Source organism: Falco naumanni, chromosome W (assembly GCF_017639655.2).
Source record: "Falco naumanni isolate bFalNau1 chromosome W, bFalNau1.pat, whole genome shotgun sequence".
Taxonomy (NCBI): domain Eukaryota; kingdom Metazoa; phylum Chordata; class Aves; order Falconiformes; family Falconidae; genus Falco; species Falco naumanni.
The window spans coordinates 28,097,499-28,112,131 of record NC_054079.1 but is presented as its reverse complement, the minus strand read 5'-3'; the positions used below and the strand labels follow the sequence as shown (position 1 = coordinate 28,112,131).

The 14,633-nt window shown below is 42.1% G+C and overlaps 1 long non-coding RNA gene across 1 annotated transcript; it reads right to left on the bottom strand.

Moving 5' to 3' along the window:
* Nucleotides 1-3,917: 3,917 nt before the first annotated feature.
* LOC121080409 lies at nt 3,918-5,895 on the bottom strand. The gene is made up of 3 exons (XR_005825367.1): nt 5,787-5,895; nt 4,740-4,835; nt 3,918-4,148 (listed from the first exon to the last, which is right to left on the bottom strand). It is a non-coding gene; the product is annotated as an uncharacterized LOC121080409 (long non-coding RNA).
* Between the last annotated feature and the right edge of the window lie 8,738 nt (nt 5,896-14,633).

The following is a 14,633-nucleotide window of genomic DNA, read 5'->3' as shown; positions in this document are numbered from 1 at the left end:
GGTTTAAACCCACTATTGATCATTTTAAGAATCTAAACGTTCCTCATATATACATATAAAATCTGTTTTGATCAAAATATCTTTGTTTGAGTTGGGGCTTAGTGATAACAAGTTGGGCAAGACTGGCCACTGGCTCAGTCCCAGACTCTTTTGTTCTATATTGTTTGTTGTGGTGCCCTTCCCATATGGTGGATCCACAACCGCTCAGGTTCACTTACTTGCCACCCACATTGTTCCCATTTGTCCGAGTAAATTTGAGTTTCAGTTCTTTTTTATCTGGGGTTACTTTCCACGAAGCTGCAGGGGCTTTCTTGATCCGGGTATGGTGAATCCAAGAATTCTGTCCCTCAACCTTGATTGCGGTGTAGGTGGTGAGTAGGACTTGAAAAGGTCCGGTCCACTGTGGTTCCAGGGTTTTATCTGCAAAACACTTAACGTATACATAGTCCCCTGGTCGTATATCGTGAACAGGTCCATCCAGACCCCTACTGCGTGTTCCGATCACATGCTTCTCAATTCTTATTAATTGTTTGTTTAGTGCCACCATATAGGAAGTCATTGTTTCTTCACCAATCTGTGAAGACGTCCCCTTTTGTACCCCATAGGGTCGTCCATATAAAATTTCAAATGGGCTAAGCCCCTCTTTTGCTCTTGGTCTAGTTCGAATTCGTGTAAGAGCTAATGGCAAAGACTGGGGCCAAGTTAGATTTGTTTCTTGACCTAGCTTGACAATCTGTTGTTTGATTAGATGATTCATCTTTTCTACCTGGCCACTTGATTGTGGTCGGTATGGGGTATGTAATTGCCAATCTATTCCTAGATGGTGGCTCATCTATTGCACTATTCTGGACACAAAATGTGGTCCTCTATCCGAGGACATTACCGCTGGGACTTGAAACCTAGGTATTATCTCTTGGAGCAGTATTTTGGTCACTTCCCGGGCTTTAGCAGTTCTGCACAGGAAGGCTTCTGGCCGACCTGAAAAGGTATCTGTTAGTACCAATAAATATCGATACCCCCATTTTCTAGGAAGTTCTGAGAAATCGATCTGCCAATGTTGCCCTGGAACATTTCCTCTACTAATGTTCCCTAGTTTTATTTGCTGTATTGGGATTATTGCATAAACACATTTCACATTGCTGAGTCACCTGTTTTATTACAGTATACAAGTTTCACCCTATCAATTTCTGATTTAGACTTTTATATAAATCATCAGGTCCCCAATGCGTCGTCTTAATAATAGGGCTGTGGTCCATATTAAATTGGATGGTACCACTATATGACCATCCCTTAAATAAGTCCACTTATTTATTTTTATTTTATCATTCATCTCCTGAATTACCTTTAAGTTTTCTTTAGAATAGTTTGGCTCCTGATCTGTACTTACAGTTTGGATTTTATCGCCTGGTATTAAGGGTAATTCCTCCTGTTATAAATTGAGACCACAATGGATCATAATCCAATTAAAATTTTATTAATTATAGCAAGTAGAATATGAGCAAAGACAGCGCTGGACGACAGGGGAGTCTGCGCTCCACCAACTGCCGTACTGAGCAGTTCAAACAGTCCCTTTTTATACATCTTTACTTCCATGTTCATGAGGTAGTGGAGTCATGCTTTTGTTGTTAGGGGGGGTGTCGTTTTCTGCCTCCTGCTGGTCTTCCTCCTTTGTCTCATTGTCCTGTTTCTGTCGGTTCCTGGACACCTGGTGGCATCCTGGACACCTGGTGGTGATCTTATCTTTTCACAAGCGACATCCTGGACACCTGGCAGTGATCGTATCTTTTCACAAGCGACATCCTGGACACTTGGTGGTTATCTTTTGTTGTCTAATCTTTACATTTACATATGGGCTTAACATAAATTTAAATAAACAATACCCTAGTCCATAGTTTCTTACAATCCCCCCTTTTTCTTTTTATCCTATTATTGTTTATTATACACTGCTTTCATTCTCGGCACTGCGAACAAACCTTTTTCCACAATCCCAACATTTATCATAACACTCACAAGGTAATACCTCACAATTACAATAGGCATAGTTTTCACGTGGCATAACGCATTCACAACAATCTTCATCCTCATTAATAGATTCACTCTTATATTTTGCCCTAGACCTCGTAGTCAAAATAAGCAATTTAGCTATGTCAAACCGTTCTCTAATAAAGTGTAAAATATAGCGTAATATACAAGGCCCAAATATAAGTCCCAGAATCAACATAATAAGTGGTCCTGCTAAAGCAGACAACAAAGTGGTTAGCCAAGGTGAGATATTAAACCAGTTTTCATACCATGTCCTGCCCGCCTCACGATCTTTCTTACGTTGATCTAACCTTTTCCGGAGTTCAGACATGGCGTCCTGGACTAATCCCGTATGGTCAGCAAAAGAACAACATTCTTCATTGAGAGCTACACATAACCCTCCTTCCTTTAAGAATAATAGATCTAATCCTCTTCTATTTTGCAACACTACTTCTGATAGAGACTTTACTGAAGTGGCTAAATTTTGGATAGATTGTTCTATTTTTGCTAAATCCCCATCTACAGCCATCTGCAAACTTTGTAATTCCTGACCTTTTACTAGGGAGGCTATGCCTGTACCTGCTCCAACTCCGCCCGCTATCAGCAGTGTAGCTAGGGTTACCACTGTAATTGGCTCTCGTTTTTGTCTGTTCAGGTCTCCTTCAAAGTGGCGTAACACCTCCTCAGAGGTGTGATAGATCAGACGAGGAACAATAATCACCTGTACACAAAACTGAGATTGATTAAACACGTTTAGGGATAGGCAAGGCGTTACTCCGATGTCTGAACAAACCCATTTAGCTCCTGGTGTCGGGATAGCCCATTTGTCATTTTGATTCTTGTGTTTCTCTATATTGGTGTTAGTGACTGTTCGGTTGCACAAAGGCTGATACTTTTCGGGCACTGTACCTATACATTTTCCTTGGCCTGTTACTAATTGAATAGTAATTCCTTGCGTATGGTTCCTCTGGTCATCCCATGGGCATTCTCGTGGGTTTGAACCATTAGACCATTGAATCCTACCTGGTTTTCCAATTGCCTCAAAATATGGTGGTCTAACATTATAACATAACCAGCATTCCTTAGTTAAATTTGGTTTGCTTTCATTAAGGGCACGATAAGAGGCTTGCATGAGATTCCATAAGGGGTCTTTAGATTCTGACAACTCTAAATCCCTGTAAAAGGAGAATTCAGTCACAGTGTCATTAGTTTTTTTGTTTTGGTTTTTTTTTTTTTGAAAGGGAGTCTGGAGAAGGGGTTACGACAATTATGGGGGCAACCTTTTCTTCAGATGAAGTAGGTGGATTCAGAACCAGATTTGGTCCTACTGGTAAAGGATCATGAGGTATCGGTTCCTTTTTTATAAGGAAATGTCCTCCCCTATCGGTTCCTGATTCCCAAAGTCTAGCCCCCCATGTTTTTCCTATCAACCAACCTGCATCTTCTGGGTGTGTCACATTAATGTAGATTTTGTCACATGTACCCTCATTCAAAAAACCTCCATTTGTTCCATGTTTCGGTGGTTCACATCCGAAAGGACCCCACCCTACCCATAAATACTTGTCTTGGTCAACCTCCCAATCTGAGGCTACTGTTTCACAACCCCAGTAGGCACAATAATAATGTCCTGGGTAATTACAGTATCCTTTCTCATGGTTCGAACTAGGGCAAAAATAAAATCCATGTTTGTTCAGGCAGGGTTTTACTGGTATGAGATCACACAGCGCACAGAGAAAACTAGGGGCTCCTGGAGTAACTTGAGTCTGAATGGTTACTTGTCCTTCCCACCTGATTAAGGTCCATTTAAAAGGTTCATGAGGGTTTCCATTTGCTTGGGTCATTATCAATAACAAAACTAACGGTATACCAGGAAAAAGGGTGTCTGTCAATTTTGCCAATTTGAGTATATTTTTACCAGTCCTGGGGAATTTCGGCCATTGCTGCTTTTGCATCCCATTGTTCTGGTTCTTTTCTCCGCAGTATGTTCCTCCTCTGCCTTGCCCGTCGACTCGGTTGCTTCGAGCCACGAGGTGTACCATCTTCTTGGCAGCAAGGGAATTCTTCAGGAGAACAGCTGCTTTGGGCTTTCTGCCTGTTTACATAGGCTTCCTATTTTGCAGCTTTAACTAATGGGGCAAAGCAAGACACGGTTAATACTTCCCTTTTGCACTTTATAGCCAAGATTTCAGCTACAAAGGGGACTGGTTCGGTGGAGTGGTAACAATAATATTGAGGGTTTATTCCTTTGGCAAAAATTTCTCACCACTCATGTGCTTCTCAAATAATTTCTTGTTTAGACTCTAATTGTTTTGATTTCTACTCAGTAAGAGTTCTTTGGATTTTCCAACACTGTGTGCAAACTCCTGTCGGAGGGTATCCGAATTCACAGTGTGTCCACCATTTATCCTGGCATACCTTACATTTAAAACAAGCAAATGGATAGCAATTGTAGTTCAAATTATTACACCTAATTCATATATCTAGAGTGCATATATTATTTGCATCAGCATATCTTCTATATTCAATATTGTGTGGTTGCATAAGTTTAGCAATTTCTTTCAACACACTTTGTACGTTTCCATATATAATAAATAAAAAAAAATAATTATAGCAAATATAAACAGCAATACACACTTTATACCAAAAGGTAATGCAGCAAAATAATCAAATAAAGTCTCTATCATAACTTTATCTTCTCAATGTTATCTTGGTGTCACCTGGTGTACTGATTACTTTCCAGTGGGGTCTCGTCACTGGGCCTTTAATGCGACTGGCATGAGTCCATCCACGCTCAGCAGTTCGGACAGCTGTTTCTGTTGTAAGCAGAACAAGATAAGGTCCCTCCCAATTGGGTTTTAGGGTTTCTTCCTTCCACACTTTAATCAATATCCAATCCCCAGGTTTAACATTGTGAATTTTTAAGTCCAAAGGGGGTCGTTGCACAATCAGTCCGCGTTCCCAAAGCTTGTTACGATGTTCTGCTAATTGTAAAACATATTCATTTATCGCACGGTCTCGAATTAAAATATTTGTTTGTGGGCTTTCAATTCTATAGGGCATTCCATACACCATTTCAAATGCTGATATTCCCACATCCGCTCGGGGTCTAGTTCTGAGAATTAATAGTGCCATGGGTAGGCACTTAATCCATGATAATTTGGTCTCTATCATTAATTTAGTTAGAATAGTTTTGATTTCCCCATTCATCCTTTCAACTTTTCCCGAACTTTGTGGATGCCATGGCGTATGGTATTCCCACTTAATACCCAAGCTTTCTGTTAGATTTCTAACAATTTTTGACACAAAGTGTGTTCCTCTGTCCGAGTCGATTACTTCAGGTACTCCATATCGAGGTATAATGTGTTCAAGTAATACTTTAGTAACTTGGTTAGCAGTTGCCTTGGAGGTAGGAAAAGCCTCAACATAATGTGTTAAATGATCCACCATTACTAATAAATATTTGTAACGCCCTACCCTGGGTAGTTCAGTAAAATCCACTTGTATGTGTGAGAAAGGTCTGTATGCTGGGGAACGCCCTCCAAGAGGTTTTTGTCTCAGGTTATTTCGATTAACCTTTTGACAGGTCTCACAGGTCGCCGTGACTGCCTTTGCTATGTTATATACGCCTATACAGGCAAACTGTTGATTGAAATGATCAACTAACGCCTGGGTTCCCCAGTGTGTTTTACTATGTATTTTTGAAAATATTTCGAATGCTATGCCCTTCGGCAAAACTTCTCTCCCATCTGGCAATATGTACTTACCATCCTGTTCCTTAGCTCCCATTTGTTCTAGTTTTTCCTTTTCTGCAGACTCAAAACTCAAATTTTTACTAACAGGTATTTGTTGTATAGTTAAAATCGTACTATAATTGCCTGCAGCTCGTTTTGCCTCTGTATCCGCTGCATTATTTCCCCTAACTTGGTAACTTGTACCTCGCTGGTGTCCCTTTATATGTACAACTGCTATTTTATTTGGCATTTTTAATGCCCCCAGAACTCGCCGAATTAATTCCGGGTGTATCAGTTCTTTTCCCTGTGAGTTAACGAATCCTCTTTCCTCCCATATTTTCCCAAAAGTGTGTACTACTCCGAACGCATAGCGTGAGTCTGTATATATAGTTCCATCCTTTTCCTTTAGTGACACTAATGCTTTCCACAATGCATACAGCTCACAGGCTTGAGCTGACCAGCTGGCACTCAGCGGGCCTGATTCTATTGTCTTAAATTCTCCTTTTTCCAACTTAACGATGGCATATCCGGACAATCGTTTACCTTCCATTATTCGTGATGACCCATCTATAAATAATATTTCTCCACATTGTAGTTCTTCTTCTTCTAAGTCTGGCCTAATACGTGTCTGTTGTTCAATTGTTTGAAAACAATTGTGCAATAGTTCATTACCTTCTCCTGGGTACAAAAATTCAGCGGGGTTAACTGCTCCAATAGTTTTCAAAGATAGTTTAGGGGATTCTATAAGTATTCCCTCATACTTTAATAATCGGCTATCTGTAAGCCATTTTTCTGCTTTTTGTTGTAACACTCCCCTGATGTTATGAGGCGCATATAAGACAACTTCTCCATTAAAGGTGATGCGATTCGTTTCCTCAAGTAATAAGGCAGCAGCAACAATGATTTGTAAACAACTCGGCCAACCCCTGCTCACAGGGTCCAACAGCTTTGATAAGTATGCCACCGGTTTCTTTTGTCCGGCCCATTCCTGAGTTAATACTCCGAATGCCGTTCCTTCATGTATGTTAACAAATAAATGGAATGGCCGCTTTAAATCTGGGAGGCTTAAAACCGGTGCTTGACTTAGCTCCCTTTTGAGACTGGCAAACTGTTCTTGATCCTGAGGGGTCCACTTGGGTATTTTGTCTTTAGACAGTTGCTCATATAAGAATTTAACTTTAAAGCTATAGTTCTCTATCCATTGCCTACAATACCCAAATAGCCCTAATGCCTGCCGAATTTGCCTCTTAGTGACAGGCATAGGTAATTCCAGAATTCCTTTAATGCGCTCTGGATCCAATATCTTCTTGCCGTTAAACAAATAATGCCCCAAATATTTCACTTTTTCCTCTACAAATTGTAACTTTTCTTGTGATACCCGTAGGCCCTTTTGTGCAAGAAAGTTTAGGAGTCGAATGCTTTCTTTTCTTACATCCTCCTTATTATTCCCTGCTATGAGCAGATCATCTACATACTGTAACAGCACGTTTCCCGTTTGTACCTGGTATTCTTTTAAGAGCTCTTCCAGGGCCTGTCCAAACAGATTAGGGGACTCTGTGAACCCTTGGGGAAGCACGGTCCATCTCAATTGCTGTCTACGGCCTGTCTCTATGTCTTCCCATTCAAAGGCAAAATAATCACGGCATTCTTCTGCCAGTGGACAGGCCCAAAAGGCATCCTTTAAATCAGCCACACTGTACCAGGAGTTATGGGGTCCTAGCTTGCTTAGCAGTGTGTATGGATTTGCTACTACAGGGAACCGGGTGATAGTTCTTTTGTTTATTTCTCTTAAATCATGTACGAGCCGATATTTCCCATTTGGTTTCTTTACAGGCAGAATGGGGGTGTTAAAGGGTGACATACAAGGCTCTAAGATTCCTTGTGCTAACAATCGATCAATTTCTGGTTTTAATCCTCTCCGTCCTTCTAGGGATATGGGATATTGCCTTACCCTCACAGGTATGTGGGGTTCGGAAATTTGGATTTTAATCGGTGGGATTTCCAGTCTACTAATTGTGTTCGGAGAGTACCAGACATCAGGGTTAATTTGTTTTTGATCATCCACGGTCAAAGGATAAGCAGACACTGTTAGCTCTTGATTTTTCACTTTAATTTCTAATTGCAATTCAACAATTAAATCTCGTCCTAACAGATTAAATTCTGCTTCAGGGACGAGCAAGAGTTCACCCATTCCAAATTTATTTTCAGTTTCAAATACCACATTTTTGATTTTGCTTACTTTAAAGGGTTCTCCTTTTGCCCCAATTACTTGTACTTTTTCAGGGGAAACTTTACATCCCTCAGGTATTTGCTTAATAGTTGATTTTTCAGCCCCAGTGTCTACTAAAAAGGTGAACTCTTGTTTATGGGGACCTATTTTTAATTTTATCAAGGGCTCATGATGACTCCGGTCCCCTAAGATATAGAGCCCCTGACTCTCCTATTCCATTTTCAATATTTCCTCATCCTTGATCCTTTCTCTGCAATTCTTTTTTATATGTCCCTTCTTTCCACAGTAAAAACAACATCTCTGTTCCTTCTTTACTACTACGTTCCCTTGTTTTGTTCCAGCAGATCTGTGTTCACCAGTCCACCCTTTGCGATCCTCTCTGACCGCTGCTACCATCATTTTTACTTGTCGCTTGTTGCTCTCTTCTTCCCGCCTTACGTAGACTTTCTGAGCTTCCCTCAATAATTCATCCAACCCTCTATTCTGCCAATCTTCTAACTTTTCAATCTTCTTTCTGATATCTTCCCATGATTTTGCCACAAACTGAGTTTTGAGGAGCACTTGCCCTAAAGGGTCGTCTGGATTTACCCCAGAGTACAGCTGAAGGGCTTTCCTCAGACGTTCCAGCCACTCAGTAGGGCTTTCATCTTTCTTTTGCATTTCATTAAATGCTTTATTGATATTCTGGCCACGGGGTACTGCTTCCCTAATCCCCTGGATTACTATAGTTCTCAGGTCCTGCATATGAGTTCTATGCACCGGATCCTGATTATCCCAATTAGGTCTTTGGAGTGGCCATTTAATGTCTGCTTGGGGCCCCTGGGCATGCTGAGCATCCCACAGTCTCATTCCTGCTCGTCTAATCATATCTCTTTCCTCGGTAGTAAATAATTGACCAAGGATAGATTGCATCTCATCCCAAGTATAAAGATTTGGTCCCAAAAATTGATTTAATCTTTCTGCCACTCCGAGTGGGTCCTCAATTAAGTTTCCCATCTCGGTTCTTTTAAAATCTCGTAGGTCAGCTGAATTTAGAGGCACAGAAATATATCCAATCACAGGTTGAGGTCCCCCCATGGGTATTTCCCTTAGGGGGTACATCTGAGCTGCCCCTTTTTGACTTCTAGTTACGCGTCTAGGAGGAGGGGGAGACCCCTGTTCCGACTCTGGTGGGGGAGTGGGCGCTCTGGGGACCTCTGCGGGAGCAGGAGGAGGGATGTAAGGAGGGGGGGTTAGAAGGGTTTCGTCTAACTCTTCCTTCTTTTTTCTTTGTTTAATTTTTACTTCATTCAGTGGATAAAGTCTAGCTCCTGGTCTTTCTAGCCACACTTCCGCATATTGACTCTCTTCCGGGTTAAGGGGTTTTTTATTATTAACCCAGAGGTTTAATTGTTGTCTTACCCAATCTTCTTCTGACCCATATACTGGCCAAAAGACATTTTTAGAAATCTTCTTCCCTCCCCATATCTTAGTACAATATTCTATCATCTTCTGCTTATCTTTCCCTAGGGTTCCAGGGAAATATCTCCAATTGTCTAAGATATATGCCAGAGGGGTATTCTTAGGTACAGTGGGTACCCATCCCATGGGATTCGAAGGCTTGCTGCCCTTCGCCCCCATCTTCTGGAATATCCACAAACATACACTCACTCGCTCCCCTTGTTCCTGGCCCAGTCCCTCGCGGGAGATGGGAAACGCAGTACTTAAGAGTCCACACTCGCTTGGTTCAGTATATCGAACCTCTCACTCGTTATATTCCAGGAAACCCAATCCCGCCCGAACGGCAAACCTTGCGAACAAATTCACAATATACTTACGCGTCCTGCGTCTTCGTCCGGACTCCCGTGCACAGAATTTTTATGGGATTTTACCGGTTTCTCCTTTGCTCATTATTCTAGAATTTAGGTTCGTCGGTAAGGTTGGAGTAAGCTGTTGGTCGCGGGGCCGCGAAATGTCGCGGGGCGCCTCCCCGGAGGACCAAAGCCCACTGTTCCTTATCCGAGTCACGGCACCAGAAATTGTTATAAATTGAGACCACAATGGATCATAATCCAATTAAAATTTTATTAATTATAGCAAGTAGAATATGAGCAAAGACAGCGCTGGACGACAGGGGAGTCTGCGCTCCACCAACTGCCGTACTGAGCAGTTCAAACAGTCCCTTTTTATACATCTTTACTTCCATGTTCATGAGGTAGTGGAGTCATGCTTTTGTTGTTAGGGGGGGTGTCGTTTTCTGCCTCCTGCTGGTCTTCCTCCTTTGTCTCATTGTCCTGTTTCTGTCGGTTCCTGGACACCTGGTGGCATCCTGGACACCTGGTGGTGATCTTATCTTTTCACAAGCCACATCCTGGACACCTGGCAGTGATCGTATCTTTTCACAAGGGACATCCTGGACACTTGGTGGTTATCTTATCTTTTGTTGTCTAATCTTTACATTTACATATGGGCTTAACATAAATTTAAATAAACAATACCCTAGTCCATAGTTTCTTACACTCCTTTCCTACCTCCTCTGTTACTCATCTGGCCTCATGGTCGGCCAGGCGGTTTCCAATTTCCAAATCAGTGCCTCAGAGTGGGCCATTCCTCACATCAAGGTCTGGCATGGCATATGTCCCCACCGCTCAACGCCTACTGGGTTGCAGGCAACAGCAGAGCTCAAGATTCTTCTTGGTGGCAAACACAGAGGCCAACCCAGTCTTGCCCTTGACTATGGTAGGAGGCACCTGACCAACCTTATTCCTTGTACTTCGTTGTCAATGCAGTTTCATCTGCACATCCCATAACAAGTCACTGTCATGGCAAAACACACAGATTTACATTAGTAGATCTACTATAGAGTGTATTTTATTTCGCTTTTTCTGCCAATATCCCCACAGCCTTGCTGACCGAGGGATATTGTTTTTATCTGAACTGGGCAAGCCTCCCCCCTTATCATTTTTACTGTAACAGGTAAAGCATTTTTCACCTTTCCTGGAATTTATTTTCAGATACACCTGGTTAAAAATTTATTTTACTTCAGGGAGGTCCTCTTTTCCTCTTTTCTGTTGAATTAAAGATAAGCTCAATATTTCAATTACTTGATCATATTTAACTTTTAATTTCATTTCCCCTTCTTTAAACGTCTAGATGTTCTAATAAATCTCATCCCAACAAAGATCTTGGTGAATTTGGCATTCTTGTTTGTTTTCTTAGTTTGTACTTTAAAGGTTTCAGGATGTTTTCCTGGTGGCCAGCAGCTCCCACAACTGTAACAATTTTTTTTTTTTTTTTTTAACTGAAGTTTAACAAATAAGTTGGTTTTGTATTCACTAAAATTCCACCTCATACCCATTCCCTGCCCTAAAGGGGCCGTTACCGGTCCTGTTGTACTGCAAATGCTGCAGCAATTGGGGTGACATTGTCAGGTCCCTCAGCTCAATTGTCAGCAACAGCAACCCCTCCTCCTCACCATCAGAAGGGTTCGGGGCAGGAGATGCTCTTCCTGCTCTGCAGGTTACACAAGCCTGCCTCTGCTACAGCACTTCTGTTTTAACTCTTTCTTACCCTGAATGCAAATCTGCTCCTTGTTGCTTTGTCTGTGTTCTTACATATCAGCCTTCGCAGGCAAACAGCAAACACCCTGCCATGCGTCCAGCGTGACTCAGTCGCACCTTCGAGGGGGTACGGGGCTTTGTACAAACTCACCCCAATACTTTAACACTTTCACAAGGTCTTTGATTCTCCACCCACCCCCGCCTCAGGTCTTACATACATTAGTACAAGTTTTTATCTTACAACGTGTTTCATTCTGGTTGCTCCACAGAAGGAACCGCAACCTGAGTTTTTTAACACAAAAATTTCAACAAGAACATCTTTCTAGTTTAGGTCTCAGGGTTTTTCCCATCCTTTTCTAGAGCCATAATCAAAGATCAGGTGATGTTAATCCCGCACTCTTTCTAGTGCTAGTACCATAGGATCCCGAGGGGGTACTAATCCACAGTCCTTTTGCCACTCAGGTTTGTCCTGGAGGACGAAGAACATGTCTGCATATGATACTTTGTCCCATTTTCCCTCTCTCCTCAGAAACAACATTAATTGCAGGAGAGTGTTATAATCTAACGTTCCTCCCTCCTGAGGCCTTTTCGCATCACTCCCCAATTTATACAAAGGCCACCACTGATTACAATATTTAATCCATTTCCTTCTATTTTCGGTACCACCATGTCCTACGATATCACTCCAATGTTTTAATATACAACCCAAGGGCGATTTTTCACAGGGCTTACTCCTTCCATTTCCTATTTCGCAATTTTAATTACTTTGTTTTTCTCCGGTCGCCTTAGCCACCCAAGGTCGGAAACGCGGATAGAGCTCCTTACTCATATTGCACTCAAACGCGCGTCTCAAGTACTCTTGCACTCACACTCAGTCAAAATAATTAAGCTATACACGGAAAATCAAAATGCGCATCTCAATCACACCATTCACACTCTCCGGGCAGCCCGCAGTCACACAAGCAGTATGTTATACGGTACCATGCACTTATGTACAACTTTTAGGAACACTGACAGTTCACAAAGTATGCATTTCAATGAACAATTGCCAAAAAAAACCCAACAAACAAAACCCCAAATTTTTCCTGGTCTTAAGCAGAGTGTTAAGTTTTCCACTATTTGCCTAGAATTACCAGAATATTATTATTTTTCAACATACATTTCATAACTCAGAGTTTTGAACATGTAACAAGACAACACATAGAACAAACAAGACACAGAGCGCTATTTCACTTGTTAGATTCTAGGAATTCCCCAATTCTTAAGACAACCTAGGAAGTTTTTAGCTTCCCCCTTTTTCTTTTTTTTTCTTTTTTTTTTTCCTCTTTTTTTTTTTTTTTTTCCTACGCAAAAGTTTCCCTTTTACTTTTGCTATGAGGTCCCTCTTGTTCCTGTGAGATTCTGCCTTATTCCGTCCCGCCCCCCGCTTTCCGTCACGAGGCCTCCGGGCTTTTAGGAATGGCAGTAACCTCGGGTTTGCTCGATCTGCCCTCAAGATCGCTAGCGGCCACCCCTTGGTCAGCAAACCCCCTCCCAAGGTACCTTTCCTCCTGGGGACTACGCTGCGCGCCGGACGTCTCCGTGCGTCTCACCAGCCGCCCCGTTACTAAACATACCGTTTTATCCGCGGATCCAGGGGTTTCTCTTCTGCTCCCGGGTGAACAGCTGAGAAGAGGAGGCTCCTCCGAGGAAATCTCCCGGGGCGCGCCTAGGAGCGTCCGCTCCGCAGCTGGTCCCTCAGCCGAGCAGAAATCCTCCTGCCTGGCTCGCCAAAACTGACGTGCGGAATTAGACTCTATAACTCGAAAGTTATAAAGTAGGTATGTTTATTGCGCGCAGATGCACGGGGGATCGCTCCTCCACAAGCGTGCATGCCCGAAGTGACGAACCATCCCACATTTATACAATGAAACAAATGAATATTCAATTAACGCCTATACATATTCGTTACCTAAACCCCGCTTCGTATGTTAATTACCTTATCAGTCCTTTGCCTGGAACGTGGTGGTCTTGCAGGTTTGTAGGTGATTCATGTTCTTGTGACCATCTGTGACCATCCGATCTTCTCCAGCAAGGAGACTTGGCACTCCCTCCCTCTAGATAGCATTGGAATATCTCTCATCCTTTTCTCATTCTTTTTTAAATAGCCCCTTTGTTAGAGGAAGAGGGGCAGGCTTCTCCTCAGAGCTGTGTGCCTATGTGACCAGACACAGCACCCATGACCAGTCACCATACCCACATTCCTGAGCAGACATATACAATCACAGTCGGTGTCCATTGTCCCCATTTCACACTATTTCTCCATATCACTGTTATGCCTTTATCTGCTAGCTAGAGCTTTTTAATACTCTGCTTTCACTTTGTGAAGGTGTTGACACATGACAGTTGACCTCCCAGTTGTCTTTTTTTTTTTTTTTTTTTAATATAACTAAATGGATGGCTCTCTGTGAGGCATTTTGAGTCCCTGAATTTTATTTTGATTTTTTTTCCTTCTGTGTTTTTGTGGTTTGTCTTCTTTTTAAAGTATGGATTCCAGAGCCGAATATATAATCTGACTGATTCTGTCTGCACCAGTGAGATGCCTTTCTCTTGACTTGTTATTCCCCTGATTAATCAGCCAGCATGATGCTGAAGCAAGAAGGGCTAGTTTAATTATTGGCTGTATAAATCTCTGACATCTAAATATTTTTTTCATACATGATTTTTAAAGCTTAATTGAATCCTTCTTTTTTTTGGGGGGGGAGGGGGCAGGCAAATATAATCTTGCCACTTGTTAAGCGTGTTAAGTGCTCACCAATCCTAGAACATATTGTCCCCAAAATGCAGGTGCCTGTTGCTGTGTGTGTGCTATGCCTACCCCCACCCCCAATCCTGCACTTCAGGGGAAAAGTTTTACTACATCCATGAGGAAGCTGGGTGGTTAAAGTATACATTGCAAGTAATAGCTGTTTGGTATAAAGCTAAAATATTTAAGTTGTTTTGGAAGGAAGAAGTGTGGGTGTTTTCTTTGTTGAATGATGTGTGCAACTGCAGTGGGTTAACCTTGGCTGGCTGCCAGGTGCCCAGGAAGCCACTCTCTCATTCCTCCTCAACAGGAGAGGATGAGAAATA